At 37.8% G+C, this 25,061-nt stretch overlaps 1 long non-coding RNA gene and 1 pseudogene across 1 annotated transcript in view; one reads left to right on the top strand and one right to left on the bottom strand.

The window, feature by feature from the left end:
• LOC129397472 (uncharacterized) overlaps positions 1-21,124 on the top strand; it is a 63,232-nt gene extending 42,108 nt beyond the window's left edge. The window contains exons 3-4 of the long non-coding RNA XR_008624938.1: positions 18,104-18,192; positions 20,887-21,124. This is a non-coding gene — a long non-coding RNA (uncharacterized LOC129397472). The remainder of the gene's footprint in view (positions 1-18,103; positions 18,193-20,886) is intronic.
• Positions 21,125-23,634: 2,510 nt separating this feature from the next.
• On the bottom strand, positions 23,635-24,583 carry LOC100991163 (large ribosomal subunit protein uL2-like; annotated as a pseudogene).
• Between the last annotated feature and the right edge of the window lie 478 nt (positions 24,584-25,061).

Genomic DNA, 25,061 nt, shown 5'->3' with positions numbered 1-25,061 from the left:
AGAATCAGCAGAAAGGAAATAATTGAGATAATGCAGAATTGAGCTCATCATTGAAGAGTACATTCGTTGGACACACAGTATGATGAGATAAGAAGCCATGATGAAGAAAATTTCCTTGAATCACAAAAGGGAGCAGCCATGGGAATCAAACAAAAATATTTAGGAATTTGAAATCAACTGAAGGAAAAACTTGGGAATTTCCAACACATGTAATCATCAAATTTGAATTATATTTTGAGTAGATCTTCAGTAGGTTTACTAACATAGTTTTAAGTAACTCTTTATACTTGAATTCATTTAATTGAACATTTAATTTTATCACATATAAATAAAATAGCATGAATCATAAAAGTACAGCTCATTTTATTTTTAGAAACTGAACAAATGGTCAAGAGACAGAATGCTACCAGTACCCCAGAAGTTTCCTCTTGCCCAATCCTAGTCTCAACCCACCCCCAAGGACAATCACTAACCTGACTGCTAACCCGTATATTAGTTTTGCATGTTTTTGAACTTTATAAAACTCATGGAATCATAAAATACATACTGTATTGTAAGTGACTTCTGCTCAACATGTTTCTGGGATTTGTTGTGTGTAGTTGTATTTTTTTTTTTTTCATTTTCTTGCTGCATAGTATACCACTGTCTATACATACACCCAATGTATTTATTCATTCTACTTTTGATTGGCTGGCATTTGGGTAGCTTCCAGTTTGGGATATTACAAGTACTGCCGCTATGAACATTTTTGGTCTTGTTTTTTGGTTTACAAATGTACACATTTCCATTCAGTATACACTTAAAAATGGTAATGGAGGGTAAATTAGGCTTTTCTAAAATACTTTTTAGAGATAGGGTCTTGCCATGTTGCCCAGGCTGGACTCAAATGATCCTCTTATCTCAGCCTCCCAAATAACTGTGACTACAGTGGCATACCATCATGCTGGCTTTTTGTTTTTTTTACCTGCCAAAATTTGTTGGTTCATTTTACTAGCATGGAGAAACAGTGACATCTGGTGTATGAAATAATAAATTTCAGGTCTTAGTGTATATTTGAAATTTAAGGAATCTACTCTTAAAGGTAGTCTGGGTGTTATAAGAATCCATACATAGAATGAGTTTATAGTTCTGTTTCTACTATTAAAATTAATCTAATTTTTTTTCACTTTGAACACATAAAGAATTTGGGAATTTTAAATCTTTTTACATTTATAGAGACAGGGTTTTGCTATGTTGCCCAGGCTGGTCTCAAACTCCTAGTCTCAAGCAATCCACCTGCCTTGGCTTCCCAAAGTGCTAGGATTACAGGTGTGAGCCACTGCACCCAGCCCAGAATTTGGTGTATGAGTCAGGGTTCTTTAGAGGGACAGAACTAATAGGATAGATAGATAGATAGATAGATAGATAGATAGATAGATAGATAGATATAAAGGGGAGTTTAGTAAGTATTAACTCACGCCAATCACAAGGTCACACAATAGGCCATCTGCAAGCTGAGGAGCAAGTAAAGCCAGTTCGAGTCTCAAAACTGAAGAACTTGGAGTCCGATGTTTGAGGACAGGAAGCATCCAGCACAGGACAAAGATGTAGGCTGAGAGCTAGGCCAGTCTAGTCTTTTCACATTTTTCTGCCTGCTTTATATTCTAGCTGTGCTGGCAGCTGATTAGATGGTGCCCACACAGATTAAGGGTGGGTCTACCTTCCCCAGCCCATGACTCAAATGTTAATCTCCTTTGGCAACACCTTCACAGACACACCCAGAATCAATACTTTGCATCCTTCAATCCAACCAAGTTGACACTCAGTATTAACCACCCCAAGTCCACTCCTTGTCAACTTGAACCCATACACATCTCCTGAGATCATACATAATCTTTAAGTAAAGGCAATAATGTCATAATTATGCCTAACATAACATAACTATCCTTCATACAACCAGAAACGCACCAATCCCCAACCCAAATGTTATTACATAAAGTTAATAATACTTAAATGCTGATATGAAGTCAATAATCTTATTAACATGACAAAGGAAAAAGGAAATAAAATATATTTTCTTAGTCCAAGTGTATGCATGTACAAACATGTTTTTAACAAAAGAAGGAGGAAATACTCATGACAATTACAGTCCTCGTTTCTGCAGCTGGTCATGTGGTTGTAGCTGGTATTGATGACTACCTTCTTCTACTACCCATTCTGTATTCCCTTCGCCTTCAGCAAGCACCTCAGCAGGTCGTGGTTTTTCTCCTGATGGAGTGACCCAAACCTTCATTCATGAAGGGTCTGGGTCATTGGTAGTTCTGCCTGGATTGGGCTGTTGTAGTTTCCCATTTACCTTAATCACATGGCAATGATAATACTAAGAGACACCCTAATGGATCCCCTGTATTCAATGCATACTCTTCCCTACCTCCATTGTGGAGGCCTTTACCGTGATTCTTCTATGGGGGCCTGCCAAAGGCTCCAAAAGAATCCCTATCTGCCACTGACATCTCAAGCACCGCTGGATCTGCTGGGTCATGTGGCTCAAGTGGCAGAGCAGCTTGCACAGCAGCCTGGACCTGTTGCTGAGCCTTCTCCTGTTCTGGACCACACTCAAAACTGGCAGCCTTTCGGGTTACTAGATAGATGGGCTGGAGTAACACACTCAAATGAGGAATGTGTTGTCTCCAAAATTCAAATAGGCCCACTAGGGCCTCTTTCTTGGTTGTGGGAAGGACCAAATGCAGCAACTTATCCTTCACCTTAGAAAGAATATCTTGATAAGCCCCACACCACTGGACCCCTAGTAATTTTACTGAGGGAGAAGCTCCCAGAGTTTCAGTCAGATTTATTTCTCATCCTCTGGCATGCAAATGTCTCACCAATAAGTCCAGTGTGTTTGCTACTTCTTGCTCACTGGATGCCATCAGCATAATGTCATCAATGTAATGCACCAGTGTGATATCTTGCAGAGGCAAAAAGCAATCAAGGTCTCTCTGAATAAGATTATGACACAAAGCCAGAGAATTGATATACCCCTAAGGTAGGACAGTAAAGGTATATTGCTGGCCTTGCCAGCTGAAAGCAAATTGCTTCTGGTGGGGCTTATGGACAGGAATAGAGAAAAATGCATTTGCCAAGTCAGTGGCTGCATACCAGGTACCAGTAGATGTGTTAATTTGCTCAAGCAATGAAACCACATCTGGTACAGCAGCTGCAATTGGAGCCACCACTTGGTTAAGCTTACAATAATCCACTGTCATTCTCCAAGATCCATCTGTCTTCTGCACTGGCCAAATGGAACAGTTGAACGGGGATGTGATAGAAATCACCACCCCTGCATCTTTCAAGTCCTTGATGGTGGCACTAATCTCCGGAATCCCACCAGGGATGCAATATTTTTTTGATTTACTTTTTTCTAGGTAGAGGTAGCTCTAATGGCTTCTATTTGGCCCTTCCTACCAGAATAACCCTCACCTTACCAGTCAGGGAGCCAATGTGGGGGTTCTGCCAGCTGCTAAGCATGTCTATGCCAATTATGCATTCTGGCCCTGGGGAAATGACCACAGGATGATTCCAGGCCCTACTAGACCCACTGTAAGTCGGACCTGAGCTAAAACACCATTAATTACCTGGCCTCCAGAAGCCCCTGCTTTAACTGGAGGACTACAGTGACATTTTGGGTCCCCTGAAACCAACGTTGGCTCAGGGTCAGTGTCCAGTAGTCCCCAAAATGTGTGATCATTTCTCTTTCCCCATTGCACAGTTACACTGGTAAAAGGCCAGAGGTCTCCTTGGGGAAGGATGCAAGAAAGATTAACAGCATAAATTGTTGGTAGTGTGGTGGGGTCCTTCCTCAATGGGACCTGGCCTCTCCTTTATTCAAGGGGTTCTGGGACTGTAAACTGGCTCAAGTCTGGAAATTGATGGAGGACCCATGAGTCTCTGTTTTTAAAATTCAAATTAGTCTTTTGTCCATTCAACTAGAAGTTTTCTGCTTATGCAAATTAAGTAGGAATGCAGTAGGCTTCCTATCAATTTCATTTATAGGAACACCATGATTTTTTAGCCAATGCCAGAGCTCTACATGAGTCAGACCATTCTGATTGCTGCTTTGCCTCTTCTGTCCATTATGGTAGCTACACCTACCTTGCCTTTGATGATTGAGTGACTTGGCCCCTGCCATATCAGGATTCAATTATTCCCATAGTATTTAAATTTTGTAGTTGAGTGACTGCGGTTCCCACTGTTAGATCTGACATACAGAGAAGAGCAATTGAAGTGCTCTTCTAAGATGCAGGTGCTGCCCTTACAAATCAATGTTGCAAGGCATTGGTCAAGGGTATATCTTCTAGACCCTCCCAGTTGGGATGAGTAGGTCTAAAGTGACTAATCCACTCCACCATCCCAATCTCCCTAAGCCTTTGGATCCCTTCCTCTACATTAAACCAAGGGAGATTAGGCATTTCCAGCTCACTTGCAATGAGCCATCTTTTAATCCATATTTCAGGTAACCAAGCAAATAAATTATTAGAACGTTTTTAACTCCCTAAGCTGCAACATTAAATGAAGTGTTTTTACTTAGTAGGCCCAAATAAATAAACTCAGCCTGGTCCAACTCTATGCTTCTTCCACTATTATCCCACACCCTTAATAGCCATCCCCATGCCTGTTCTCCAGATTTCTGCTTATATAAGTTAGAAAACGCAAGCAGTTCTTTTTGAGTGTAGCATACCTTCTCATTGGTCACTCTCAACCTCATCTCTAGGGCCCCACCAGGACTTTAGTCTAGCCATAGGTCTAGAAGAAAACAGGGGTGTTGGTGATGGTTCCTAAGGAGAATCAACATTATCTTTCCTGGCAACTGCCTCAGGGGAGGCTATCACTGTTGCCTCAGGCAGCACAGCATTTATCTCCTCAGACAAAAGTAGAAAGGCTGATGGCAGCATGGGTCAGGGAGAGTTGCCACTACTGGGGATGGGGAAGCTGTTTCTTCTTGGCAAAAAAGTTAATCAGAGTTTACAAACTCAGTGTCCTCAGCTTTATCAGGGTCCTCTCACCACATCTCCATTCCAAGTTGCAGTGTTCCATTCTTTTCCAATCAATGCCTTTGCTTTAACAGTAGACACCTGGTGAGGCTGTGCATGCACCTTTCATTGCAGGTCAGCCACTCACATGATAATATCTTGTGTCTGTTTTTCCACAATTTTAGCTCTTTCTCTAAAGGAGATAAGACTCTTGCTCAGGGCAATCTCAACAGATTTGAGGCTCAGTATTTGCTTCTGAAGCCAGGAGAAGAATCCCTGAGTTCATCATTTTTTTTCATCACTTTGTTCACCGAACTTAGGAGCAACCAACCAGTTTCATTGTTTCTTGGTTCTCCACATATGGTTAAAGATATTATGTATAGAGTCATTAAACTCCTTGCCTCTCACGAGCCATGAATCAGGAGTGTCAAATGTATTTATTTTGAAAAATTCTCTATATGGTTTATGCCAAGGATTATCAGTGGTCTCCATACTATTAGAAGTAGAGTCAGTATTTCCAGGTCTAATTATACTAAGCAGCCAATTCCAGAAACCCCAAAACCAACAAAAGAACTCCATCCTTAATATTCTGTTCCTCTATAACCACTCCCGGTACCTAAATCTGTATTAGTTAGGGTTCTCTGTAGGGACAGAACTAATGGGATAAATAAATATATATATTTATATATATATATATATATATATATATTTAGGACTCATATATATATATGAGTCCTAAAACGGAAGAACTTGGAGTCAGATGTTCAAGGGCAGGAAGCATCCAGCACAGGAGAAAGATGTAGGCTGGGAGAAAGATGTAGGCTGGGAGGCTAAGCCAGTTTAGTATTTTCACATTTTTCTGCTTGCTTTATATTCTAGCTGCACCAGCAACTGATTACATGGTGCCCACACGATTAAAAGTAGGTCTACCTTCCCCAGCCCACTGACTCAAACGTTAATCTCCTTTGGCAACACCCTCACAGACACACCCAGGATCAATACTTTTCATCCTTCAATCCAATCAAGTTGACACTCAGCATTAACCATCACATTTGGGAAGTTTATAAGTAATAGATAAAACCAAGTAATTAGACAAGATTAACAGAAGAAATGCTATTGTGATGTGCGCTAATGACAATTTTTGTACTGCAAATCACTACACTTAAAGTTGTCACATATTGAAAGATTTTTAGGATTGTGAAATACAACATTTGCTTTCTAAAGTAACCTAGTGGGCCGGGTGTAGTAGCTCATGCCTATAATCCTAGCACTTTGGGAGACTGAGAGGCGAGGATTGCTTAAATTCATGAGCTTGAGACAAACCTGGGTAACACAGGGAGACCCATGTCTCTAAAAAAAAAAATACTAAAACAAAACTAACCCAATGAAATCTGAACAAAATGAAATATAAACTGTATGTTTTTAAGGTAACAAGAAAGTAAAACAAATTTATATATTGGAATTCTTTGGAATTCAACTAAGGGAGCTCTCTGTTCCTTTGTAAACTTTCTACCTCTGATGAAAGAGATAAACTTTTTTTTATGACAATATATGATTAGGAAAAATGTATGTCCATTCCATTTTGTGGTTTTTCTCTGATCTTTGCTGTCAAAAAACAAACAAACAAACAAGCAAAGAACAGGTGGATGATTCATGTCGAGTATGTCCTTTAAGGCATTATTTGGATTCACATTTATAGTTCTTGAAAGATCATACCGTTTTCTTCTTTGACATCATGAAGCTCGTAAGTCAAGGTTTATCACACTGAAACATAATGCTCTTCAATATTTATTTCATAAATGTTTATCATAACCTCTTATCTGCCAGGCATATTAACTAGTGGCATCCCAAATGAAGTTTTTTCTCCTCTCACCCTCTCTGACACCCTTCTTTTCTTCTTTCCTTCCTTCCCACTCTCTTTCCTCTGTCTCTCCTTAATATGGAGTAACCTAAGTAAAATTAAATGCTGACAAGAAACTTGATCATGGGAGAAGACGTGAGAACTAGAGTGATTTTGGTGGAGCAGAGAGAGATAAACACAAAGATAGAAGCCATTTTCCATTTAGTTAAGAGAGACAACCCCTTACTAATTGTGTCAGGGAAGAAGGAAGAAAGAATGAAGGAGTGTAAAATGAAAGTAGCGTGGTGGGAGGCTGAGGAAGGTTTGGGGAAGTGATGATTGAGATCACGTTCTGAAAGTGATGTTGGAAGAGGTATCTTGGTAGTTTAGAGAAAATAAAGAAAGTTTCTGTTAGTAATTGTTGAGAATTAGAGTAAGACAAAGAGAAAGTAACCAGAAGAAATACACAGGATTTCTGAGGCACGTTGAAGTCTCAGTGGAGGCAAAAGACCTTGAATTTGTAATGGTGCAAATCATCATCAGTGCTCATTAAGCAAAGTTTAGTCAGAGAGAAGGAGAATTGGTGAATTGAGCTGTTTGTTTTTAAAATTTATACACACAAATGCACACAGACACACACAGACACATATAACAAATATATATACATATCATATATACATATATACATATACATATACATATCATATATACATATATACATATACATATACATATCATATATACATATATACATATACATATCATATATACATATATACATATCATATATATATGTTGTTGGTTATATATATATATAATCATATATATGACAAGAGATAAGGGCCTAATCTGAAGGATTATCAAAGTATTTCATGGAATCGATGTAGCTCTGAAAAGGTGTTTTATAGACAAATTATATATAGCTTTTGGCAGAGAGAAGTTGATATTTCTTAAGTACTTGGCAATTAGGTAAAGACAAGGTATTACGGTAATAATGAAGTAGGAGAGCTGGGATCGTGAGAAAAGGTCAGACAGGTGTTGGAAATTTAAGTCTTCAGACTATTTGTAATGATGGCTGAGGTAGGAGAGGCTGAGAAAAATGAAGTGAAAGTAGAAGTCTATGGAAGAAAGGAAGTCAATAGAATGAGAGGCAAAGATATTAGATAGACATTGATAGATAACCAGAATAATTGCAGAAATTAAGAAAGCCTAAATAATTTCACAAAGCCATTACTTAATTAGAAACAGTTATCAGGATGTTAGTAGATGGGAACAGTGGTGGTTAGGACCAAAAGGAAATGAAAGACACTAATAATTTTCAATAGAAGAAAATTAATTGATTAATAAACCTATAAAACAGTGTCCAATTTTATAGTTAGTGAGCTAGTAACTAAATTAAAAATTTTAATTTAGCTCAAGACCTAAATTGAAATTTGTTCAATTTAATTAAATAGAAATTAAATTTAGCTCAATAACTAAATTGAAAAAAATGAGAAACCATTTATTTTTGTCCATGAAATTAGCAGGGTTTTTTAAAAAGTATTTTCATAGGTATAAAGAAACATACACTCAATAATGTGAATGTAAAGTATCAAAACATTTTGGAAAGCAATTCAGCTATATTTATTAAATATGTATATTTGACCAGATAATTCTGTTACCAGAAAAAAGAGTCTCAGTCCAGACCCCCAAAGAGGGTTCTTGGATCTCCTGCAGGAAGGAATGCAAGGAAAGTTGCAAAGTGCAGTGAAAGAAGCAAGCTTATTGAAAAGTACTCTGTTACAGAGTAGGGCATCCTCAGAAAGCAAGCAGAGGAGTGCCTCTCAGTGAGAAGAGACCATTTAGTGAAAGCTAGCTACATCATTACAGAGTAGAGTGTCCTCAGAAAGCAAGGGAAGAAATGCACTATCTTTGTTTTAAGTTTTTCTTATATAGAGGTCTTGTCTATGTAAAGACCAAGCTGTGACTATGTGCAGGTGAGCTGACAACATGAGAAAATTTATTGTTCTATTGATTTAAAGAATACTGTCCTTGACATTGTACTGTGTGAGTACATCAAAACATAACAAATTATATAAAATAAACATATTGTAATGGGTATTTGGATATCTGGATTCTGTTGATGTAAGAGTGTGTCCTTGTAGGTATACTTAGGCTGTTTTCTCAACTATAAACATCTTATGACCATGGGTTGTGACTAAAGGAATGTGCCTGATTTGTCTCAAGATGGAGCTGAACTTAAAATGGCCTTATTCTGGCTCTCCTAGGTTCCTGTTTCCCTAACAATTCTACTTCCAAAGGAAGCTACAAGTACAAAATCACTGCAGAGGTGTTTAAAGTAAATAAAACTGAAAAGAACATGAATGTTTAACAAGAAAGAAAATGCCTCTCAAATTGCATTAAATAGAAAAGTATAATAGTTTATATAAAGTATGATCAAATTGTTTAAAACCAAAAATTGTGCATACGAAAAAAGATTAAAATAAAATGTCCTGAGATTTTAAGAAAAAGAAAATTTTTTCTTTTGTGTTTTTCAAATCTTTCCTAAATAATGTTTTATCAATTTATGCTAGAAATATAAAGCCAAATGTATTAACAGCAGGATCAACTACCAACAGCACCACCAAGAAAATTCAAATGGGCTAAAAATATAAAATAAAATTAAAAAAATATAAAACATATAAATAAAGTAAGAAAATAATATTTTGAATTTAATTCTAATAGCATTTTGAAACTGAGTTTGGTAAGTTGATTTTAAACTTAATCTTGAAGAGTAAATGAAACAGGACAATATATTCTGTAAAGTTGAATTTGGTAAAGGCTATTTGTAAATATCTACACAAATTTTAAATGTTTAGACCCTTTGGCACAGCAATTTCATCTCTGAGAGTCAAATGTACAAAACTGTTCAAAAAGCAAAAATGACATATTTATAGTATATTATTTATTTAATATTTATTATAACATTATTTCTAATAGTAAAATTTTATAAATCATCATTTTTCTTGAAAAATGGTTACATAAATCACATTATGTTTGTGTTATGAAACACTGCAGGTACTAAAGAATGAGCTGTGATAGGCAACATTGCTGAAAAAGATCTCTGAGGCCAGGCACGGTGGCTCATACCTGAAATCCCAGAACTTTGGGAAGCTGAGGAGGACGGATCATGAGGTCAGGAGTTTGAGACCAGCTTGGCCAAGATGGTGAAACCCCATCTCTACTAAATATACAAAAATTAGCCAGGTGTAGTGGTGCTCACCTGTAATCCCAGCCACAATTGCTTGAATCCCAGAGGCAGAGGTTGCAGTGAGCTGAGATTGCTCCATTGCACCCCAGCCTGGGTGACACAGCAAGACTCCATCTCAAAAAAAAAAAAAAAAAAATCTCTGAGACATTGTAGTTAAGAAATAAATATAGGAATTCTGGCTTATTTTAATAAAAGAGTATCAGACTCATCCTCCTGCTGATAACAATTAAAAATTCTGGGGAAAATATTCAAAACAGGCCTATTTAAAGGCAATCAAAATAAAACAGAAACTGGAAGGATTTGAACTTGGGAGGAAGGAGACCCCATTCAGATTATGAAAACTTCTCTCTGGGTAGCTGTTTCTCTGAACTCTGAAAAGTGCAGCCACGTTGGCTTCCAGTCCATGTTTTCTCAATTCCATGAGATTGTTGGACTCTTTTTTTGGTCTGCCTTCCCTGTGCCAAAATCTGGGAATAGCTTCCACTCAGAAAGCGACAGCAATGATAGGACTCACCTCATGTGTTTTCAGTTTCTCAGAGATCAGAGTCCTGTGTCCATTGATATAGTTTGCATGTGTGTCTTCATCCAGATCTCATGTTGAATTGTAATCGCCATTGTTGGAGGTGGGTCATGGTGAGAGGTGATTGGATCATAGGGGTTGATTTCTCATGACTGCTTTAGCGCCATTCCGTTGGTGCTGTCCTCACAATAGTGAGTGAGTTTTCATGAAATATGGTTGTTTAAAGGTGTGTGACACCTTGCTTGCTCCCTCTTGTTCCTACTCTGGCCATGTGATACACCTGATCCTCCTTTGGCTTCCACAATGATTGTAAGTTTCCTGAAGCCTCCCCAGAAGCTGAGCAGATGCCAGCATCATGCTTCCTGTACAGCCTGCAGAACTGGGAGCCAATTAAACCTCTTTTCTTTAGAAATTACCCAGCCTCAGGTATTTCTTTATAGCAATGTGAAAATGCAAACAGAACATTGATACTGAAGAAAGGGGCATTGTTATAAAGATACCTGAAAATGAAGAAGCAGCTTTGAAACAGGCAGAGATTGGAAGGGTTTGGAGGACTCAAAATAAGTCGGGAAAATGAGGGAAAGTTGGGAACTTCTTAGAGACTGGTAAAAAAAAATGGTTGTGACCAAAATTCTCATAGTGATATGGATAGTGAAGGCCAGGCTGACAAGGTCTCAGATGGTAATGAGGAACTCACTGGGAACTGAAGCAAAGGTCACATGTGCTATACCTTAGCCAAGAGTTTGGCTGGATTGTGTCCATGCCCTATTAATATGTGGAATTTTGAACTTGAGAGTGATGACCTAGGATATCTGGCAGAAGAAATTTCTAAGCAGCAAAGTGTTCAAGATGCCATGTGGCTGCTTCTAACAACCTATGCTCAGATGTGGAAGCAAATAAATAAGTTGGAAATTTTATTTAAAAGGGAAGCAGGGCATAAGAGTTTGGAAAATTTGCAGCCTAGCCATGTAGTAGAAAACAAAATTCCATTTTCAGGAGAAGAATTCAAGTGGGCTGCTGGGCAACCACTTTCTAGAGAAATTTGCATAAACAAAAAGGAGGCAAGTACTGATAGCCAAGACAATGGGAAAAAGACTTTGAAGGAATTTCAGGGAACTTTGCTGCAGTTCCTTTCATCACAGGTCCTAAGGCCTAGGAGGGAAGAATGGTTTTGTGTAACAGGCACAGGACCCTGCTGTCCTGCACAGTTTCAGGACACTGCTCCCTGCATCCTGGCCACTCCAGCTCCAGCCTTATCTCAAAGGGGCCCAGGTAGAGCTTGGGCAGCTGCTTTGGAGAGTGCAACTTATAATCTTTGGTTGTTTCCACGTGGTGTTGGGCCTGTGGGTGCACAGATTGCAAGAGTTTATGCTTGGGGCCTCTGCCTAGATATCAGAGGATGTATGGAAAAGCCTGTATGTCCAGGCAGAAGTCTGCTGCATGTGCGCTGCCCTCATGGAGAACCTCAACTAGGGCAGAGGGGAAATGTGAGGTTAAAGTCCCCACTGGGACACTGCCTATTTGAGCTGTGAGAAGAGGGCCACAATCCTCAAGACCTCAGAGTGGTAGATTCACTGACAGCTTGACCCTATACCTCAAAAGCCACAGACACACAATGCCAGCCTATGAGAAGAGCTGCATAGGCTGAACCCTGCAAAGACACAGGGGCAGAGCTGCCCAAGGCCTTGGGACCCCACCCCTCACACCAGTGTACTCTGATTGTGGGACATGGAGTCAAAGGAGATTACTTTGGAGCTGTGAGATTTAATGACTGTGCTGCTGGGATTTGGATTTGCATGGGGCCTGTAGCCCCTTTCTTTTGGTCAATTTCTCCCTTTTGGAACAGGAATATTTACCCAATTGCTTGTACCCCCATTGTATCTGATATGGTTAGGCTCTGTGTCCCCACCCAAATCTCATCTTGAATTGTAATCCCCATAACTCCCATAATCTTCACATGTTAAGGGAGAGACCAGGTGGAGGTAATTGAATCATGGGGGTAGTTTCCCCATGTTGTTCTTGTGATAGTGAGTGAGTTCTCATGAAATCTAATGGTTTTATAAAGGGCTCTTCCCCTGTTGCTTGGCACTTCTTCCTGCTGCCTTGTGAAGAAGGTGCCTTGCTTCCTCTTTGCCTTCTGCCATGATTATAAATTTCCTGGGACCTCCCTGGCCATCCTAGACTGTGAGTCAATTATACTTCTTTTCTTTGTAAATTACCCAGTCTCAGGCAGTTCTTTACAGCAGCATGAAAATGAACTAATACATTACCTTGGAATTAAATAATTTGTTTTTGATTTTATAGGCCCGTAGGTGGCAGGAATTTGCATTGTCTCAGATGTGACGTTGCACTTCAGACTTTTGAGCTGGTGCTGCAGTGAGTTAAGACTTTGGGAGACTGTTGGGAAGGCATGGTTGTATGTTACAATGGAGAAGGACATGAGATTTGGAAGGGCCTGGGGGTGGAATGATATAGGGTTGTGTTCCCACCCATGTTGAATTGTAATCCCAAATGTTGGAGGTGGGGCCTGGTGACAGGTGATTAGATCATGGAGGTAAATTTCTCATGAATGGTTTAGCACCATTCCTTGGTGATGTCCTCATGATAGTGAGTGAATACTTGTAAGATCTGGCTATTTAAAAGTGCAGCACTTGGCTTGGCTCATTCCCTTTTTTTCTTGCTCTGACCATGGGCTGTATCTGCTCTCCTTTTGTCTTCTGCCATGATTTTAAGTTTCCTGAGGCCTTCCTAGAAACCAATCATATGCCCATATCATGTTTGCTATACAGCCTACAGAACCATGAGCCAATTGAACCTCTTTTTTAATAAATTACCCAGTCTCAGGTATTTCCTTCTAGCAATGTGAGAACAGACTAACACACCCACCAGTAAATTTTTTATTTCCTAATTGACAGCAAGAGCTAATTCAAGATTATCTTATTTTTTCATGGAAACAAGTGGAAGTCTCACCTAGAAATCTAGATCCAGCAAAAATATCTTTTGAAAATGAAAGCAAAATGTTTTCAGAAAAATGGAAGCTGAGAGAATTTATTGCCAACTGTAAGAATTTGCCACTGTAAAGAAATGCTAAAGGAATGTCTTCACACTGTGAAAATTGATACCAGATGGGAATTCAGATATACAGGAAGGCATGTAGAATACTAGGAATATTAAACATATAGGTAAATATAAAACATTATCTTTTATTTTTAAAATTATTTAAGCCATAGACTATTTAAAAGTAAAAGCAATATATTGTGAGGTTTATAATGTGTAGACATAGAGTATATAGTATAATATTACAAAGAATATGAGCAGTGAAAATTGAAATTTACCAGTTTTTACATAAAGAGGCATAATATGAATTCAAGAAGTCTGTGATTAATTAAGGATATACATTGTATTCCACAGAGGAAACAATAACCCCCCAAAAACTGTATTAGCTAAGCAGCCAATGCAGAAGATAATTTGAGATATTAAAATTTTTATTAACCACAAAGAAGACAGAAAAGGAAGAACAAAGAAACAAAGAGCGAATAAATAGCAAATGACACTATAATAGACCCAATCTCACTTATATCAATAATTTAAATTCAGAGTTTATCAGACTGCATAAGAAAGCAAAACCCAACTATTTGCTGCCTACAAGAGATCCACTCTAAATATATTGGGAAAGACAGGTTGAACTTGAAGGTATAGAAAAAGGTACACCAAGGCAAACACAAAGCAAATGAAAGCTATTGTGCTATGTCAATGTCAGATGAAACTGACTTCAAGACAAGGAGTATTACCAGACATAAAGAGGGTCATTTTATAATCCCAAAGGGTCAATTCATCAAGAATACATAACAATCCTAAGGTGAATACACCTAATAACAATACTTTAAAATACATGAAGCAAAAATGAATAAAATTAAAGGGAAAAATAAATAAATCCCCAAAGCTAGAGATTGTAATACTTCTCTTAGTAATTGGTAGAACAAGTAGACAAAATGTCAGTACAAATTATCATAGACAATTTAAACCAACATATCAATCAATTTGATCTAATTTATGCTTATAAAACACTATTCCAACAACTGTGGAATATACATTCGTTTCAAGAGTACATGAAACATGCAGTAAACTATGTGCTGAACCACAAAACAAATATTAACAAATTTCAAAGTTTGGAATCATATACTCTGTCTATAACCAAATTAAATTAGTAATATAAATAGCAAATCAATATTTATGGTAAGATTCTATGTATGTTAAATATTATTAATCCAGCAAACCAATTGCTATGATCTAAATGTTTGTGTCTCCCCAAAATTCATAGGTTGACATTTTAACCCCCAAGGTGATGGTATTAGGACATGAGGGTTTGGAAGGTAATTAGGTGATAAAAGCAGAGGTTTTATAAAGGTAATTAGTCCCTTTATTTAAAAAGGCCCCAGATAAATCCTGATATGGTTTGGCTGTGTCCCCACTCAAATCTCATCTTGAATTCCCATGTGTTATGGGAGGAACCCGGTTAGAGGTAATTGAATCATGGGGGCAGGTCTTTCCTGTGCTGTTCTCATGATAGTGAATAAGTCTTATGAGATCTGATGTTTTTAAAAACAGGGGTGTCCCTGCACAAGCTCTTTTCTCTTGTCTGCTGCCATGTGAGATGTGCCTTTCACCTTCTGCCATGATTGTGAGGCCTCCCCAGCCAGGTGGAACTCTAAGTCCAATAAACCTCTTTCTTTTGTAAATTGCCCAGTCTCAGGTATGTCTTTATTAGCAGCATGAAAATGGACTACTATAAATCCCTTACCTCTTCTACCATATGGGAACTCTGCGAGAAGACATCTTTTTATCTATGAAACAGGGAATGGCCTCTCACTAGATGCTGAATCTGTTGGTGCCTTGATGTTAGACTTCTTAGCTTCCAGAACTATGAGAAATAAATTTCTGTTTTATAAGCCACTCAGTTTGTGGTGTTTTGTTTTAGCAACCCAAACAGATGAAGACACCAATACATTTTAAGTATACAAAAGTGTGTATGCACATATATATAAAAAGAACTGACAGAATATAGATCAAAGATCACTTCTTTACAGGAAAATGGAAATGAAAAAAGGGATTAAAGAGGGACATTTATGCTTTATTTAAGTGTGTTTTATGATTTTTATTCCTATATTACTTGTGTGTTCAGAATAGATAAAATAAGCCTAATGAAGAATAAATACAGGGACTAGCTGACACACATTTTGAAATAGAAGACTAGTGAAGAAAGATTTGCCCTACCATTATCAAAATATTTTGTACAGCTATGGTAATGATAAATTTGAGGTACAATTACAGGAAGCAACAAAAAACTAAATGGAATAGAATACAGACTGGTAACAGACTCATTACATATGAGATTTTGGTAGATAGTAAAGGTGACATTTAAAAAAACTGGGCAACAGGCGTAATCTTTAAAAAATGGTGTTAGAAAAGTTGGCTAAGTGCTTAGGGACAAATTAGACCCCGTGGTGATCATTAGTGCTCTCCATCATATACTTTTAGCTCTCTGTTTTGGGGCACATAGTATGACTGTATTTCCTCACCACCTTTGAAGTTAGATGTGGCCTTGGTTCTTGTTTTGCCCAATGAGATACAAACATATGTGGCAGTTATCACTTTCACATAGAAATAAAAAGTGTTTATTGTGGTAGGACACTAGATTTTGCAACCCCAGCATTACTCAACTAATGTGAAAATTGGTATCTAGAATGTGGGGGATATTGCAATAAAAAACCAAAATTTTTCGCATTAAAAAATGGACTCTGGGAAGCAGGGGGGAAGAAAATATTGAAGGTCAGACTATTTCTCTGTTCTCTGTAGTAGAAAGCTTTTGGTAAAACTGTTGCTGTCAATGATGTGGATGGATGATGATGTATCTAATGAACTTTTTGTACTAGGAGAAAAAAAACTGCAAAATAGAATGATGGCAGCATGCTTTTGGAGACACAGCCTGAGTCCAGAAATAATATTTACAAGAAGGTTAGCTCAAATAGAAATTGCCACTTTGCAAGCAGGGATGAAACGGACTATAATAGAGAGAATCTGAATTTTTGAATTTTTAGGGATAGAAGCAGCAACTGTAAACCTCTAATAGTTAAAGTTGAAAAATAATTTGAACAACAAAAGTGGTTTAAAACTCAGCATTAGTTTATTTGTAAATACCAAGGACTGGAAATAACTCAAATGTTCCTCAACTGGAGAGTGAGTAAACACATTCCATCCTGTTCAGTGGAACACTACTAAAAAGAACAACTGATACATGCAACAACATGGATGCATCGCAAATGCATTTTATTAAATAAAAGAAGTCAGGCTTTAAAGGTTATATACTGTAGGATTCTATTTATATGTATCATTTGCAAAGGCAAAACTATAGGAACAGAAAACAAATTAGCAATTTTCAGGAGCTGGGAATGAGGGAAGATGCAGAAGAATTTTGGGCAGGTTGGGGTGGTAGTGATTGAATTTTTATGTATTTATTTATTTTTGCAGTGGTGGTTACATAACAGTGTACATTTGTCAAAAGTCATAGTACTGTACAGCAAAAAAAAAAAAATCTGTACCTGTTGGTAAGCCCAGGAGGAGCCCGTTGTGAATTATTAAAAGCTGAACAAGAGTGTAGGACATTTGATGGTTTTAGAGAAGATAAGAGAAATTACCTTTGGTGAGGAAAGACACTTTCTCAGACATGACAATGATGATGTATTCAGCACATTTGATGTGCCAACTAGAGCCAATGTACTAAGCACACTTAGTGTATACTTCTCTACAGAGAGGTATCTCTAATCCTTATGACATCCTCTGGGGGAAGTATTATTATTATCATTTTAATGAAACTGAGGATCAGAGAGATAAATAACTTGCACAAGGTTGCTTAGCTGGTAAATAATGCAACTGGACACATTTGTCTATTAAGCCCTAGCTGCTGCTTCTGTACAATGTCGAAAGTAGAATCCATGATGATAGAAATTTTCAGGCAGAAATGGAAGTTGAAGAAACTATAATCAGGAGACCCTATTATAGCAACATTATAAAATTATACCATCTGTTGGCAGCCAGGGCATGAATGGAGTGACATGAAGTTGAAAGCTTGAGGAGAGTGGAAATATTGAAGGAGGTTGTGATGATTTTTACATTTATTTCTAATTTTTGTCCTTGTACCTACCATAGGGATAAAGTACCATCCTATTTTCAGTTAGATTTAAGTTTAGCAGACAGAAATCTTGCTACAAGATGCAAGAGACCTACAATAGTATTGATTCAGTGTAGATTATCATAAGAATGTGCAACTTGAGAGCTTCTTATTTTACAAAGACCAATTCTTATCCAGTCTCCAAATCCCATTTATTTTTGTGTTCTGTTTATAAAGAATATGTCTTTGAAATTATAATGCATTCCTGATGGTGGGAGAAGAACTTTAAAATATATAAAGAAATTTTAATTTGCAGATGATTGTCATACTCAACTCTAATGGATGGATGAATTTTGATTTCTCACAAATTCTTTAGGAACTCAAAAAAGAACTGGAAAACAAAAGGTAAGATCATAACTTCAAACCTTAAATCCATAACTTCAAACCTTAAATCCATAACGTTAATGAAATAGAGGCTGGGTTCAGAAATACTTTTCCTATGAATGACACTCCATTAAATTGTAAAATTTATGTCAATTTTCTTATATAAAGGTACATACTTTAAGGGACCAGAATATGCCACTCCAAAATGTGCCTCTTTGGCATCAGGATTATTTTGAGAAACAGCAGCCACAAGCGAAGCTCTAAAAACAGAATAGGATTTATCCTTTTGTAAGAAATGTTTACTTCTATACTGGAAATCTCCATTTGTAAGGGTGTTTCCCTCTCAGTTCCAGGAAGAGAAGGATGACTCTAAGTCATTAGAGACTGTTACCAATGGAGAAGGCATGGACTGAAATCTGTATAACAAACCTTACCATTGTTTACTGTGCTTTTTCTGGTCACCTCCTCATAACTGGTCTCTGTTCTAACTAAAGATGGCATTTAAGCCTGATTTCAAAGCTGTCTTTTTGAGATTTACTCATTTCTCTGAGCATCTCCTATGTCTATATGAGGTATACATGTTAATAAACTGTTTTTCCCTTATTAATCTGTCCTTCATTACAGAGGTCTGTCCTCATTAAGAACAATAAAGGGTAGAGAGAAAATTATTATTTTTTTCCTTTCAGTTCCACCCCGAAGTCCTACATGCTTTCATGGTGAATACCGTGATAACGGTAGCATGGAAAGCACAAGGAAAGCTTTCATAAAACAAAATTGAATTGATTCAAGCAGTGTTAAAATGGTGCAAGGGAGAAAAAAATTGATTTCTTCTATTCTTCTGAGTTCTTGGCTGGTCTCTGGATTAAATTGGCATAAAACAGTTTAACAGGAAAAAGCAATTTTAATTATGTATGTATGCACAGGGGTCCTACAGAAATATGAGACTTAAGGAAGTGCAGATGACTGAGACTTTTATAACAGGGGAGTGGGGAGATAAATTGTGGGAAGGTGAGGGGAGGGAGGAAATATAGGGTGAATGAAGATTGCCTTGTTAGGCAGATAAAAATCTCTCAGCTGATGAGTAGCTCTCTTCCTGGTACAGATTTACTAATGAAAATTTCCTTCACTGATGAAAATTTCCTCTATAAACTAAATTTATTTTTACAAAAGGGGAAGTTTATACTTCCGTAAGTTGAGGGGCAAGTAAAGAGCTTTTCTTGTGTTAAAAGAAAAACCTTAGACAAATTAAATTTAACAGTTTAATTGAGCAAAGAAATCGCAAATCGGAAAGCCTTTCAAGTCAAAGTAGGTTCAGCCACGTGGTGGAAGAAAATTTTTAGAGGGAAAAAGGAAAGCAAGGTACAGATCGCAGAAGTAAGGTACAGAAACAGCCAAATTGGTTACAACTTGGTGTTTGCCTTATTTGAACATGTTTTGAACAATTGGCCCCTGTTGATTGGTCAAAACTTGGTGATTGGCACAAAAGTACATTACAGTCTGTTTACACCCCCATTTAAGCTATAGTTACCTACCTACAGAGAAGTCTTTAGGCTGAACCTAAAATAGGTAGGCAGGCAGCTTTAGGCTAAACTTGATTTAGCAACTGTGTTTGTTGGTCCTCAATTTCTATTAGCTCAAAATAATACCCCAAAGTGGTTTATTTTGGAGAGACATGTTCTGAACCCTTTTAATAGAAAGGTATCTTACAAATCCTCTAGTTTAATTTCTTCATTTTGCCTATGAGTAAAATGGTCTGGCTTAAACAAATTTCTCTTAACTTGTGAGAATTTATTAACCAATTACAGTATTTCTTTTTTAAAAAATTGTGTTATGTTTACATGGGTTTTTATCATTCCTTTCTTATATTGTGCCTACAAGGTGATAGAAGTAAGGATATAAAAATTAAAAGACAAAGTCACTCTGACTAGTAATGGATGAAGATATTTTAAAATACTATTGTAAAATTTTTGTTCACTTTTGAGGTAGCATATTATACAGGAAAGAATGAGTTAGCAATCAGAAGATGGAATTTTAATCCTACTCACTCTTTTAAGGATTCAGCTTCTTCATTTTACGTCCCAGTTCTTCCAGAATATAAAAATCCCACAGTTTTGAAATAATATTATTAATATAAAATTTTTAGAGGGATAACTGCAGGCAATTTTGTAAGTGGAATGTTAAAAATCTTGAAAATTATGGAATCTCTGTCCTGCAACATCTTTATGAAGAAAGCAAGCAACTGTCAGTCTTGAATGGTATTCAAATATTTGAAGAGAAGGGTATAAACCTGATAGTCTCTGGAGATTTCTTCAGATCTAAAGTCTAACAACTATATCCCCAACATAGTAGGTGAAATGTCACTTAACATGTGAGTACTCATCAGGGCCGAGTTTATTAACCATTGTTTCATGAAATTTTACTGCATTGCTATTGGTTCACACGTGTCATAGCATCCTACAGGTACTATCAAGTCATAAGTAGATGATCTTCTGAACTTTTATAAGAAAATAATTTAAGTAGAGCTGAATTGAGTAACACAAATTGAGTATTTACTATCTTATAGCAGGTATATTATTTAGAAGCAGAGTTGTAAGATCATATTTAAAAGTTTCCAAACAAAGACCCTTGATAAAATGGAAAAAGAAACACCTTTAGACATACGTATTTTTTTCTTTACACAAGAATGATAATGACAACAGCACTATTCTTTTACAGTCTCTCTGGAGTTATTCTTACCATGGCAGTTACAGAAGAATGAAAGCTTCATGCTTTGGGAAGGCTGAATTTTTATGTCTGGAGCTCTTCAACTAGGTCACACCGTTAAAGGCATAGTTTTTTCCTAAGGGAAACTTTTCCTGCTTCATAGCAGTCCCATGTATTCTGCCTGCGGCTGTTCTGCTGACCTGCACTCCATGTATACCAACCTTATTAAAACAGAGTAAAAATGGTTCTTATGGAAAGTGTATCATTGTTGCTCAACTAGTTATTATAAATTCTAAAAATATAGCTCTGATTTTCAGAAAAAAAAATACCATACAAGTTGTATCTGGACATCTCCAGAAATGAACAGACATAAAGCAGGTCTGCTAGAATTTGCAGAGCATTTATGTTTGACTTCCTCTTCTATGGTGATATTTATTTCATGGCAAGGTACATATATAATGCCACACTCCTCAGAGGGCATAGAAGGAAAAACTCAAGGTGCCAACTCCATTCTCTTTTACCTGCATACTCAATAATGTTAGAATCTTCCCATAGAAGAAAGACAAAAAGTATGGCGATTCTGCACTCTTTTTAATTTTTAATTACTTATATTTATTTCTCTTTTCCTTTTTAGTTGTTCAGGTTCCCAAAGTATAAAATATCATCTTGTCCTTCTTCAGTCAATGCGAGTTTCCTCTAATGGGATGATAACTCTTTTCCTTTATGGCTCAATGATGTAATTTCATCTGAGCTTTACCTTCCTTTTTCTGCTTAAAATCTGTGTAGTTTATGAAAATCACTTTGTTTTTTGAAACATATAGTAAAGGCTTTTTTTTGTTGTTGTTATTTGTGGTGGGTTTTGTTTGTTTTGAGACAGTGTCTTGCTCTGTTACCCAAGCTGGAGTTCAATGGTGCAATCACAGCTCACTGCAGCCTCAGACTCCTGAGATTAAGTGATCCTCTTGCCTCAGCCTCCTTTGTAGCTGGGACTACAGCTACATTGTAGCGTGCACTACCACACTCAGCTAATTTTTCTGATTTTTAATAGAGATGGGGTCTTGCTATGATGCCCAGGCTGGTCTCGAACTCCTGGACTCAAGTGATCCTCCTGCCCTGACTTCCCAAAGTGCTAAAATTACAGGTGTGAGCGACTGGACCTAGCCAATAGTGAAGGCTTTCATTTTTGAAGATGGTGGCTTGAATATTTCCCCCCAGTCCGAATCAATGACAAACTGTCTTTCCTGAGCCAAGCAGCTGTTGGACCAGCTCACAGGGGGTCTAGAGGGTAGGAGCTAGGCCTTGGTTCTTCCAAGAACAGATGGAGAGAAATGGAAGACCTTTTCCCCTTCTGCTCTTAGGGATGCCTTCGGAGACCAGTAATGGAGAACTATGAGGTGCTGATAAAAATTCTGTGAATCCTGAAGGCAGCTTGCCCTACAGAGATCCACAAATATCCAGGAGGAAAATGAGTGTTCCTAGAAAAATATGCTTGTCTCCTTCTCCAGCAGAAATAGCCAAACAGGTGATAAAGGTCCTTTCTAATGCCAAGACTTGGAGAATGCTAGCTTTTACACATGAGGAGATTATAAGCTTAAAGAAGTTTCTGTGACTCTTGGACAATAATGTTTCATAGATGGTGCTAAATACTTCCCATTTTATCACCTCTGTAAGCAAATAATATCTAGTTGTCCCACTTTTTTCTTTAACATTATTGAATGAATTCAGGTGTTGTCTTTCTAATCAACCCCTCCACCCCCCGCCACTGTTCATCCAAAGGGTTTAGTATCCATTGATGATCATTACTTAGATCCATTATTTAATTAGGGGCTTTCTGGTTGAATATATTTTTTACATCTCTACCATGAAAAAATATTCTGCACCTATTATAAATAATAGCTAATGCTTCCATGGCACTTATTTTGAGTAAGGTGTGGTTCTAAGCACTTTATATGGACTAATATATTGTGCTTAATAACAACCCAAGGAAATAGTTACAATAATTATCCCCATATTACAGATAAAAACTCAGAAACAAAACAATTTGCCCAAGTCACTGCTACTAAGTGATGAGTTGGGATTCCAAAGAATGAATTATATATATATAATATATGAAATATATATGAATATATATATAAATTTATATATGAAAAAAGATGTGAGAGTTGTACGTAAGATGATTACGTTTTTGTAAAATAAACAATGGTAAATTGATATATGTGCTTATATGTGCTTATGAGAAAGATAAATACCACTTCATGAATTGGTTACACAGTGAGGGAGGGAGATGTAATATTGGGAATGTATAGAGATAGAGTGGGGAACTAGAGGAAGAAGAGAGACAAGCAAAAACCCCACAAAAGACAGCACTTATAAAAATTCAAAGTAAAACAACATATACAATATGATTGATTTTTAATATAAAATTATGTATATGTATGTATATATACACACACAACTACGTATGTGCGTGTAGATTTATATTGATAGAGAAATGCACGAACATATGGTTACTAAATGACTAATGTTTTTTATCTCAGGCTGGTGGGGTTTTAGGTGATATATAATCTCTTCTTTACACTTTTATGTACCACTCAACTCTTTTACAATAATCCTATATTTATGTAACAAAAAACTCATAATACATCTGTTTCGACTGTGAAAAAACATTTAAGAGAGTTGGGAATGAATATTATCTTTTATTTGTATATATTTATTTATTTTTTGGTGGCAGAAGGACAAACTTTACTGAGCCCCTCATCACTAGTTCTCTTTCTCCTGCACAGTCTTGGCTCCCCGGAGACGTCCAGTCTGGAGGACAGCAATGAGACCCCACTTTGCGGTCAGCGGGGGCATCTCTGCGGATGGTGGAGGGCTTGCCGATGTGCTGGTGGTTGCCACCTCCGAAAGGATGCTCCACAAGGTTCATGGCCACACCCCGTACTCGTGGCCAGCAGTTCCTCTTTGCCTTATATTTGTGGTGGGCCCGGCCAGCCTTCAAGATGGCTTTGTCATTTCGGCCACCTCTGGCCACTACACCACCCACAGCTCTGTTGGCTGAGGAAATAACCTTGTTGGCGCGGGAGGGCAGCTTCATGGGTCTACTGAGTCTCAGGGTTGTGGGAGATAACGGTGGCACCGTTCCCTGATGCCCGGGCCAGCTTGCCACGGTCTTCAGGCTTCTCCTTCAAGCAGCACACGGTCGTACTCTCAGGCATGGTGTCCACAGAGAGAACACTGCCAATGTTGAGCTGGACCTTCTTGCCGCAATACACAAACTGACCCATGTGAATACCCTCAGCGGCAATGAACAGCTGCGTCCACTTCTTAAACCGGTGCATTCCGGAAGACCACCTTGGCGAGGGGCGCGCCGCAGCCCGGGTAGTGGATAGCGCCCTTCACGGTGCTCTTGTAGCCGCTGGGGGAAGTCCACAGCGCGCAGGCGCGCTGTGCCCTGACGGTGCTTCACCTGCGCGGGAAACGCAGACCCGGCGCCCTTCCGCTGTCCACAGACCATGAGGCCCATGGCGGCGGGTCCTGCTCACAAGTGCGGCCTAAAGACCGAATATGATATTTCGGTCTCACTGTAACCTCCACCTCCCGAGTTCAAGCAGTTCTCTGCCTCAGCCTCCTGAGTAGCTGGGATTACAAGCACCCGCCACCACGCCTGGCTAATTTTTTTGTATTTTTAGTAGAGACGGGGTTTTACCATCTTGGCCGGGCTGGTCTTGAACTCCTGACATTGTGATCCGGCCGCCTCGGCCTCCCAAAGTGCTGGGATTACAGGCGTGAACCACTGTGTCCAGCCAAATATGACCTTTTAAAATTACTAATACATCAGTTATATAAAACAATTCTACTATTTAAACTACAAGTATAGTTCAAACCATATAAAGCAATTCTACTATTTAAACTGCAAGTATAGTTCAAACCCCTCAAAGTTAGTTTTTAAATATTGAAGGTAATAGCACAGAATATGAACCAATAGTAAAACTTCACTAATTAATACTATTTGTCAAGATCTATCTAAATTCCTGGAAGCACTGAATTATAGAATGTGAAGAAATGTCATTTTATTAGCTCCAAGCTATTTAACAAAAGAGAGAAAGCATCAGTTCAAGTAGAACAATTACATTTATTCACTGTTCTGTAGTTCATTATAAGAGAATAAGACTTTGTGCTATTGCATC

The sequence above is a fragment of the Pan paniscus genome, chromosome 2 (assembly GCF_029289425.2).
Source record: "Pan paniscus chromosome 2, NHGRI_mPanPan1-v2.0_pri, whole genome shotgun sequence".
Taxonomy (NCBI): Eukaryota; Metazoa; Chordata; class Mammalia; order Primates; family Hominidae; genus Pan; species Pan paniscus.
Note: the sequence above shows the minus strand (reverse complement) of the source record. Positions and strands in the feature narration are given on the sequence as shown.